The sequence below is a fragment of the Cupressus sempervirens genome, chromosome 5 (assembly GCF_028749045.1).
Source record: "Cupressus sempervirens isolate cs-2001-9-10 chromosome 5, ASM2874904v1, whole genome shotgun sequence".
Taxonomy (NCBI): Eukaryota; Viridiplantae; Streptophyta; class Pinopsida; order Cupressales; family Cupressaceae; genus Cupressus; species Cupressus sempervirens.
The window spans coordinates 367,562,298-367,573,637 of NC_143122.1; positions in this window are offsets into that span (position 1 = coordinate 367,562,298).

An 11,340-nucleotide genomic window follows, 5' to 3' on the forward strand; every position below is an offset into this window, starting at 1 on the left:
AGGAAAAGAGGCCTCAAGTTGAGGAATATTCACCCACTCAATCCCCTTTGAGGATTGGAGAAGAACAATTCGCTGGTGAGAAAATTGAACAAATAGGATTAAAAGTAGGTGTATTTATCTCCTAGGCAGAGTTAGATGAGGGTAACCCTCAAGAACCTCCTTCGCCAAGTTTGGATTCAAGATTAGTTGACTATAGAGGTAGGGAATTGGACCCTGTGTTAGAATAGGCAAGTCATCAATTTTTGGGTGATGACAGCTTTGTAAAATCCAAGGCTTTCCATCAATTTTCATGGAGGGCAAATATGAATAATTTTGAAGAAAGATGCAAAACGTTGAAAACAGAGCATCTAGAAATGGATAAAGCCTTCATCTAGAACCAAATAAAAGAAGAAATGATAAAATAATTTTAGAATATAAGCCTTGAGGAGGGAAGGCAAATGGTGAGGGCATCGAACATTTTATTGTTACCAAATCGAGACATTGTTGATGCCTTAGCTTTCAATTTTGTTTCAAATAAATTGAATTTGCAAGATCAAAGTAAAAAAGACTTCCAAGGCATTGCATTCAGTGAAGATCAGGTTGAATTGATTAGTAGGTCATTAAGAAGAGGATCTAGAGCTACATCATCACAACTAGATGAGTCTAGATTGATGGGAAGCATAATTGTAAGAAGAGTTGTTGATACCTCTCATGTGCAAGTAGCACATTGGAATGTGGATTCATCCCAATTTGTTTTGGCTACTACTAAGAAGGAAGAACATGCCATGTTTGAACTACAAAGTAAATATGAAACAATTCTTGAGGCCTACAATAAGGAGCTAAAAAAGAGAATTGAGCTTGAGAACAAGCTAATAGGGAGGTCCACAAGGCCAAGAATAACATACTCTCATCCTCCAATGGAACCTTTCAAATCCACCCCCCTTGTCAAAATACCAAACACACCCCAAAGGCCAGAATGTTATACAGCTAAAGGTTTTGAAGAAGAAAAAAGCAAGTTGGGGGCCTTACATGTGGAGCTAAATATACAATATGAAGATAAATTAAGAAAATCTCTCATCTACCTTGTAGACAAAATTGAGTGGCTGTTGTTTTATGATTAGTTAGCAAGGGTAGTAAACATTTGGGAAGAATTGAAAGTGAAAGATGAGGCTTTAAAGCCTATTATGAATAAGTGGGAGAAGAAAAGGAGAAGAAAATAGGTGACATTTTTTTGCTATTTAGTCATAAGGTCATCCCATGACCAAATTGAAAGGATTTATGACATTGTCACTGATCTGCCAGATTTTGATAACAAGAGGGTTTGTTTGCAAAGAATAATAGTGTGCTAGTTGAGTAAGTACAAGAGCCAAAAATTTGATTTGTTTCCACATGCTATAGACAAAAAGAATAAATTGAAAAGCAAAGATGAGTGGACCAAACAATTAGATGATTTTTTCTATTTAAGGATGGATAAAATCATAAATGAAAAAGGACATGCTTGGTGGGCCACTTCAACTAAAGAGTTGGTAAAGGTTCAGTTATTCTTTGACTCTTTGAAACAAGATTTTGTTACTATTGATAATGAGGCTAAGTATGTGCTCAGAAGACAGAATGCTATTTTGCAATTCAACTGGCTAGATGATACAATGTTTGACACATGGATGGTAGATATTGCTTTTGATGAGCAATTTGAGGAAGTTGGAACAGATGAAGATGAGATACAAGATGATGAGAGGCAAATTATTGACACATCAGCACTAGATTTGAAAAATGAAGAAGGTGAAGGTCACCAGTTAGCTCTAGTTGCAAGTATAGAAGCCTAGGATGTGGACGTGATAGAGGAACAATTGAGGGTAAAAGTAATGTTGGTCGTCCAAGATAAAAATAGTGAAAATCCAAGGGTAAAAATTGATTTAGTAGCACCACATGATGACTCATCATTGGCGAGTTTAATAGCTACATATTCCAAAGATCTAGAATAGTGGTGGAAAACCAAGGAGCTAATATTTTGTAACAATGTGACATAAGTGGGCCTACTAGTGAATATTTTGATGCTCTTGGCATTCTGTTACACATTGTTTTATCTTTTGTTAACTATTTTTATTTCTAGTTTGGAAGGACACCTGTCAATCACATTTGCCCTTTGCTTGTTGCAACTCATGCCTATATAAATGAGTTTTCAAGGCAATGTGATGGTCTGAATTCTGATGTATTTTTTGGGATTGTCAAGAAATAGTATAGTCAGTTCAATCACGTGTAACTATTTTTAAGTTTACTTCCAGTTATGTACTTTTTTTATGACAAAAAGAAATGACAATATCAACATGAATTCATGGGTTCTTCATTGAGTCTCTATTGGTTCTTGTATTAGTTAGCAAAAGGATGATACAAAAGAGTATTTACACTAGATCTATGTCACTATTTTCTATCTCCATTTCATGAGTTTATTAATTTTGAGATCATTTGAATAAGGTTCATTTGGTTGAATGCAGTGATTTGGATCGATTGTATATTGGTTTATTGTTGCTTTTAATTCAAGGGATTATGTAAATGCTTCAATAGATCAGTAGAATTCATGAGTTTATGAAATGGATATCTCATAAGAATGGAAATAGGTGATTACAGTTGATAAATTCAATTACAAGTTAATTGAACAAGATCTCCTGCTAATAGTTGACTCTTTGCCCCTATGGATAAAGCACTGGTCATTAAAATAAGAGGTGTTAGAGAGTAATTTATGCTACTACATGTCCAAACATTTCAAATTTAAAATCATTCTTGTTCCATTTTATTTAGAGTTATAATGTTGGTCAACACTCATTTATATTTTACTTCTGGATATTAGGTAGTTGCTATTCCCAAAAGTAATTGTAAACTTAAGGAGAATTAGGACCAAATATGCTTAAGAGGGATATATATGAATCAGAGAATATCAACAAATGGATAAATTGCATATATGATAGGGATAGAGGATGAGAATTAGAATAAAAATAAATTAAGTCTCATGCAACAATATCCTGGTGAATTATCCCCTAGGTAAACCTGCCTTGGTTTTTTAGAACCTAAAGAGTAGGAAACCGTTTTGGTTTTGTTGAAGTTGGTCCAAATGGTTTGCTCATAGAGTTGTTGATAGGAAGTGGCTAATCCTTAGATTGTCTATGTATAGTCAATTTGGTGTTGAACATTTTGTGGTTCAGCAGTTTCAAACACCAACAAGACTCTCTAAGACTGAAAATGTTTCATCTAGAAAGGGCAAAAACCATTATGCCCTCTGCTTCTAAAGGTCATCCCAAAACATTATTTGTTAAATCTTCGAATCTAGTTGTAGTTGATCCCACTGGCACTAGCACTAGCACTAGCATTGATGAACCTTGTGCAAAAAAGCAAAGAGTTATGACAATTACACCGCCAACACTGTCAGTGGTTACTTCACCAATGTATGCACCAATAGCTTCTGTACAAAACCCAGAAAACAATCCTAAAATGCCAAGATTTGGAATGGGCCATCTTCAGTCTTTTGGAAATCCTCAAATACAATTGTAGGTGGAGTAAGTTTAACTAGAGTTGGAGGAGCACAAAAGGATACAACTTATAATTCACCTTTCGAATACTCAATTATGTCAGCAAACCCAGATTTTAGTTTGAACGAGTTTGCATCAAAGTTTGAACAAACAAGCAAAAGAAATAGACAAATTATGAAGTCTTTGAAAAATGATGCAGTTGCTAAATGTTAGGGATCTACTAATAGAATATTTCCAACATATGATCCTAACAATCAAATGATGAACTTCATGACTGTTATGCCCCTAGGTAGAGATAATAATCCACCACAACATGTAATAAATCCTAACGATATACAAGTTACCAGTCTTCAAATGGATTTGTCAAAAATGAAAAATATTGACAAAATCAATATATCAAAAGAGAGCAACAAAATGGTCTACTCTACACTTCTGAAAGTGGAGAGGGAAAACAAAGGGCTTATAAAGCAAATAGAAAAGTTACAAGCAGACCTTGATAATGTGAAGGTGAAGGGGAAAGTAGTAGACAATAGGTTAAAAGAATTGCAAAATAGGATAAAGAAATATTCTCCTATAGAGGCAATTGTCCACCAAGAAAAGATGAATGAACAAGTGCAAAACTTGACAAAAGAATTGGATGAGTGCCAAAAAAGACTTCAGCATGAACAGGCCTCTACTACATAGTTGTTCAAGTTTGTAGAGAGTAGTGCACAAGTCAACAATAAATTGAAAATTGACCTAGACTATGCTATCAAGGAAAATAATATTTTGAAGACTGAATTTGAGACTGAAAAGAAACATTCAATGTTTATGGAAAATATGGGTTTTAATTTGCAAAAGGAATTGGGGAATGAGAAGAGAAAAGAGGAATCTAGTGCAAAAACAATCGACAATTTGAATAAGCAATTGGAGAATATGAAACAAAAAGAAGACTCAACTACAAAAACTATCAGTAATTTGGAGAAGGAATTGGAGAATGCAAAGAAAAAAGAGGAGTCAACTATAAAGAAAATCCTCGATTTGAGAAAGGAATTGGAGAATGTGAAAAAAGAGGAGTCTATCGACTCTACTCAAAGACTCCATGATTTGAAGAAGTAATTGGATAATGTGAAGAAAAAGGAGGAGTCCATTGCAAAGACAATCCATGATTTGAAAAGGGAACTCGAGGATGAGAAGAAAAAAGAGGTAACTACTACAAAGACAATCCAAGATTTGAAGGAGAATTTGGAGGATGAGAGGAAGAGAGCAACTAATTGGCAAGGGCAACTAGAGGAAATAGAGAAAAAGAGTAAAAAATAGGTGTCTAATATGAAGAAAAAGATGGAGAATGTAATGAAAGAAAATAGAATGACCTCTTCCAAATACCATCATGTGAAGGATACTATAATAAACACAGTTAAGCTTATCAAACAAGAAAATTGGGACAAAATAATGAAGAACAGTGATAGTTTGTTTGAATGGCTTGATTTAAATAACAATCTTAGACTTCTCTTTGAAAATGTAAAAAGTGATATTTTGGGTAAAAGACAAATCTTCACCAATTCCTTAAAAAATATTTCTAACCAAATTTTGAATAAAGTAAAGAGATCCAATCACAGTGATTTTGAAAACCATGGAATAAACAACCACTTGGATGCCTCTGTAATGACCATTGAAATAGGTCACCATTGTGAACAAGTAATGGAAATAGGTGAAGCTCTCAAATCTACTTCCAAAGAATTGATGAAGATGAATAACATCATACTAAACTTCTTGACTATTGGATTACCAAATCCAGCTGACTTAGATGGAAGATTCATTGGAAAAGAAAATTACATGAAAATTTTGCAAGACAACATGAATTATGATTTAGGCAACTTGCTTGAGGAAACCACTCCAGAAAGAATTGCAATTTGCATTGAACCACTATCAAAAATGAATGAAGTTGTAGATAAATTCCTCAATTCATGTAAAAATATATTTTAGAAGTATTTATTGTTGATGAGGTTACAACTATTTAGCTACAACCTCAAATAAATAGAGCTTCCAAATGATGCAGAATGGAGCACCCTAAAGAAATTCTTTGAAGCTGGGTCAACTTCTCAAACTAAAGCTGTTACTGTTGCTATCATTGGCAGTCATGACTCATAGCTGATAGTACTAAGAAGTAACAACTTAGTAAGTGATATTACTATAATCGTTTTGTTACTTGTTGCTCTTTAATTTCAAATTTTGGATTTAATTTCAACTTTGTTTAATGGTAATTGTTACAAGAATCAAGAGCCAACATATCAGGATAGTTGGGCAGCTAGGAATTGGCATACTATTACTACATAGAGAAAATGGAAAAAAATTCCCTAGTCCTACTACTTGAAAAAATTGTACAATTGGCATTGTGGCAAATTGGTAATGTGATTGTATAGTACCAAAGTAACAAGAATCAGAATCAGATTGGAATTAGTAAGCTCGAATCGAATCGTCGAATCATGTGAATCACCGTGATTCTTAGAACTATGTTGTATACACATAATATATTATGTAGTAATAATCTAATTATATATAAAATTACAAATTGACCTACATCTATTGTTGCTCCCTTGTATCTGCAAAAGAGAATTCAAGGTCATTTGAGTTTGACATTGAGTCATTTGCAAAGGGTTGTAATTGTTTGTAATTGACAATTGTTAAATGTATTATGTTGCAAGCTGATTTATAATTATAAATTATAATACAATTTTTTTAAAATAGAGCTTATTTTGTTAAATGCATTATGTTACAATTTCTTAAAGAAACTAGAATCAATGAAAATCTCAACATGTAAGTTTGTAACATCAACATGTTAAAAAAATATTAATTTAAGCATCTATAAAGGGATAGTGAATTAAGGCTATAAATTAACTTCTACAAACATGTTACATAATTAATTAGTAGATAGAGTCTTAGACCAGAGCTACTAGTCTACTACTTGACTCACACAGAAGTTAGAACTTGAGGTTGAGACACTGTTATAGTTGCCATTCTACCTGGACCAACTCAACATCACTATCATCAGAATCCTCCTCATTTATTGCATACAACATTTAATTGTTTGTTGTGTTTTCTTCAGATTCACTATCAGTGTCAAACTCAATATGCATGCCAAAGTCAACATCATCTTCATTGCTTCCAATATCAGGATATGAACCACTATCACCCCCACTACTACTACAATTACCACCTCCACTACCACTGCCACTACCACTTGGGTTTGAAATGTTGAAAATCCCTCTTCTTTGACATTGGTTTCTCCAAATGTTGACAACCCTATCATAGGGAAAATTTTCTACCTTATACCTAGAATTATAGAGCCTCAAAAAATTATCCAAATTTTTGTCTAATTTGTTTCTAACCTTTGACTTCAGGAAGCCCAAAGTACTAAAAACTCTTTCATCCTCCACTAAACCCAATATCATTGTCAAACATAAATCGGTAAGCTTGAAATATTCTAGTATTTTCTCTCTCAACTGATTGCTCTCACCAAGGTTTTTCCAAAGCTTTGTTACCACTCCCTCTTCATTTAGGTTCTCCATAAGAGAATATTATTCCCTCATTATGTTTGCAAAAGAATATGATTGATCTCTCAGTCAAGATTCATCTAAAATTCCATTTATAGTGACTCCATTGATTACTTTAGGTTTGCAAAAATGTTGAATCAAAGTTGTCATCCTTCTTTGAAAATCAATCAGATAGTTTAGAGACCAATATTGTGGAAAAACAATTGACATTGCTTCAAGCAATTCCTCTACAGGGAATTTGAATCTGATTTCTTACAAAAGATTGTAGGAAACTCACTTGACAGAGTCAAGCATAGAGTCTTTGATCTTCTTGAATTCTTCACTTGTAACACATGAAAGTACCTTCTTTCGCACTGATTCAACTTCCCCTCTTGCTTCATTGGGGTTGGAGTCAGGGTTGATGCAGGCATAGTACTGCATTGGTATGTCAACTCCATGTACCCTGGCATATACCTCATCATTTGCACCAATATGTAAAAAGTTCCCATGATTGTTCAAATCTAAGATTTCTAACCACTTTGCAAACTTTGTTTCACCTAATGGTATTAATCGGTACAGAGTATCTAGGCTACTACATGTCATTTTACATAGCTTATTATATTCTACAATGTATATAGCTCTTTGTTGAACCTTTTATAATATTTCTCATGTCTTGTTGCATGGGGAGAATAGCTGCTAAAGTTAGGAGTACCTTAACATTAGTTAGGCTTGACTAAAGCTAAGGGAATCTGTCTCGCAAAGAGTGGATTAGTCCAAGCAATGATAGGCATTCAGACATTACTCGATGTGCTGGTCCATCCAAAGAGATCCATCTGGTATCATTGTTTTGTTACTAAAATTTTGGACATGTGTAAAATTTAAGTACTCATATAAGGAAATTACATAAGTGCCATTCATTTCATTTAAAAAATAGAAACATCCTTGTATTATTCATTTTCAAATATACAATTGGTGTTTAAAAAAATGAAATGAATTGATATGCTGAAAGGAAAAGATCTCTCACAAACCTTGAGTATAGCTTATTGTACTAATTTTATTTCATAAAGGAATACACAAATAGAGAAGATACATATGAATGAAAGAAATGAGAATAGAGATAACTAGTCATTAGCTATTGCTTTGATTGGTTATGAATTCCTTGGCGTACTTGTCCAACTCCAAGCTCCATGTTCTCCAACAGCTACAAAAAGAAGAAGAAGGAAAATGATATTAGATCTCAAAGGATCTAAGCAATGACTACATATCTCTACAACTACAAATGTTCTCTATTGATGCATTTCATTATGAAAGAAAGTAAGTTGAAAGAAATAAAAGTCATTTGTGAGTGTCATGAGCCCTTGCTCGAACCTCACAAAATAATATGCTACAGGATTGCAACAAATAAATAATTATTGACATCGTAGATTGCAAATGTGTACTTACTACAAGAAAACATGAAAGATAATCAACAAGAAATACTTCAAGCAATGCTAAGAGTTAAGGAGTTTTCATTGCAAATGTAAAACATGCTATTGGAAAATGTCTTCCTAAAACCTCAAAATGTAGATGTATTTTAAAAGGATGGATAGATACAACACAAATTGGGAAAAGAAAGAGTTGGTTTCAAATGTTTCACAAACCTCTCCAATGTTTGGTAGCTAGAAACAAAATTAATTTCAAATTAGAGGTCAAACCTATGAATGGTTTTCAAAATGATGAAAAGATGTCATTATAATTTCCATTGTGGGAACAAACAAGATGGCTCAATGTTTGCTAAGACTGAATTTATATTAAATTGATAGCCAAGAAAAAAATTTATGATTGGTTTGATCCCTTATTGGAGTACTTATCAGCAAACCCAACTTCACAATACTGACAAATTAAAGTTTTTCTGGCCTAAGTCTTCCAGCAACTATATTTGGTCATGAATTGCTGATAAAGGATGATTTGAAGATTGGAAAATGATAATGGGTAATGTGCTTGAGCCCAAAGGATTTTGTGGAAAAATTTAGATCTGATGCTGTCAGATATTTCTTCCTGAGAAAGGTTGAATTTAGTAGTAATGGGGACTATTCAGAGGAATGATTTATCAGCATTGTAAATGCTCATCTTGCCAACATAATTGAAAATCTACTTAACTGCATACTTGGCTTATTCAAAAGAATTGTTAGGCCAACTTAGCATTTGATGCTACCTTTGTAATGTGGCTTGATGATGTAGCTACAACTTCAAATTAGAAGACAAATATGCAGTAAATAACATTGAGGAATGTTGGATACATCTTATTTACAATAAAAATGACAAGTACCTCAAGTATAAGTTTGTATTTACAACAAATCATTAATGTTTGTATGTTTGTATTGAACATCTAAAAAATCTACTCAGAATCTTCCATCAACAATGGAAATATGCAAATTGGCAATCAACAAGAAATACCTTATGTAACATAACAATAGGATAACAAAATTAGATAAAGTATTTCTCAAGCAACATCAATAATGATGCCTTATCTATGGAGCTTCCTTCTGGTAAAGATGGAATTAGTAGACTAAAGTGGGCTACTCAGTTTGCTATTTTGAGTATATCATTTATAGTGACAGTATATACAATCATTGGGCTCTTTGGTGTTGCTCATTATGGGGATCAAACAAGTAATAACATTCTTTAGAACAAGTAGATGGGAGGTGGAGTCAGACAAGGAGTTGCCGGTGTCTGTATCATATCATGTCTAGTTCCTATTATTATTAATCATTTTCTACTCCTTCTTAAAAGAGACCCTCTAAAGTTTTTCCATGTGGATCTAATGTGCTGGCCATAGACTAGTTTGTGGTTTGAGGTATCATCAACCATAATGAAGTGTGCTAGATCTGGAATAAATTAGCCACGAATCTTGGCCCCAGTGAGAAGGATTCAAAATGATAGAAGCAAGTGGAGTTATACATGCTATAACCCATATTAAAGACAAAAAATAGCAAGTTCAATTTTGATAAGAGCTAATCAGGAAAAGCTTATAGTTGAAAAATGTAGGAAACACCCTTTTGGAGCTATGGCATAATGTAGGAAGCCATGATTTAGTGCTTGGAACTGATACTTTAAAGACCTTGTCAAGCTCGATGAACAAAGGTACCTCGTTATGATAAGTCTACTTATGATAGGTTGGGTGATAGAGTAGATCTGTCAAGGTAGGCCTAAAATTGAGGGACCTTTGGAAGTAATTTAAACCATTACTAGTTGACATAGTAAAATCAGTTGACCCATGGTTGGAGTCTGTAAACAGAAACCTCAGGTCATGGATACGAAGTTGATGAACCACAATGGGTTTATAAATGGCGTCTGGAAGCTGAATATTGAAATGGAAAAGCACGAAAAGCCTCATTCTTTTCTACAAAATGGAAAATAATACATTTTCTTAAGTTTTCGAACACACCCAGAAGAAAATACTCACAACAGCGTTCAAAGTCCAATTTCAGGAAAACAAGTGCAGAGGATAATACCAAAGAGAACTCAGTTCATACATATTCCAAACATTTTTAGGACATATGAAGATGCACCATTGAAGGAAACAATGGTAATGAAGCAAGTGAAATTAGTTCTTACAACCATGTGCATAAAACCCTTCTATAAAAAATGAACCTAGAAATCATACATCCAACAAGCTCTCATGGCAGCCAACTCAGAAAAAAATTCAAGAAATCCTTGAGTAGTAGCATACGGTAGAAATCTTTCATGGAAAAGCCAACAAACCTTCCTCATGGTGGCTTTGAAAAAACAAACCCTTCCTCCTCTTCACCATTCAAAATTTCCAGAATGTGGAAATGAAAAGAGTTTAGGGTTCTTTCAATATTTTATGCCCTTTATCATTTTGAAAGTTTATTTGAAGTCTGCAGGCAATGAGATTTTTATCTCATTTTAGTTTTTGAAATGAAGGTTTTTTATGATATTTTATGTATGCATTTTAGACTTTTATAATCCTTTGTTGTTTTTGCATAGGTTTTGAAGACAAACCATTAAAATGATTAATCATTTTAATTATTTTGTTATTTTAAATTGTAAGTAAAAATATTTTATTTTCTTCTTTACAATAATCCAATATTGTAAAGAATTAATATTTAATGATAAATTATAAATCATTAAATTTTAATTCTTATTTTAGCAAATGCTAAAAAAAAAAGAGTCATTATATTCCTATGTAATGGTCTTTAAGTTAGAAATTAGTTGGGAACATCTCAAGGGAATATAAGATTTCTAAGGTCAGATTTGCTTTTACCCTATCAGTTTAGATATATCTGCGATTAGTTGGAGTGTTTGGGGGTAATTTTTGATGAGTC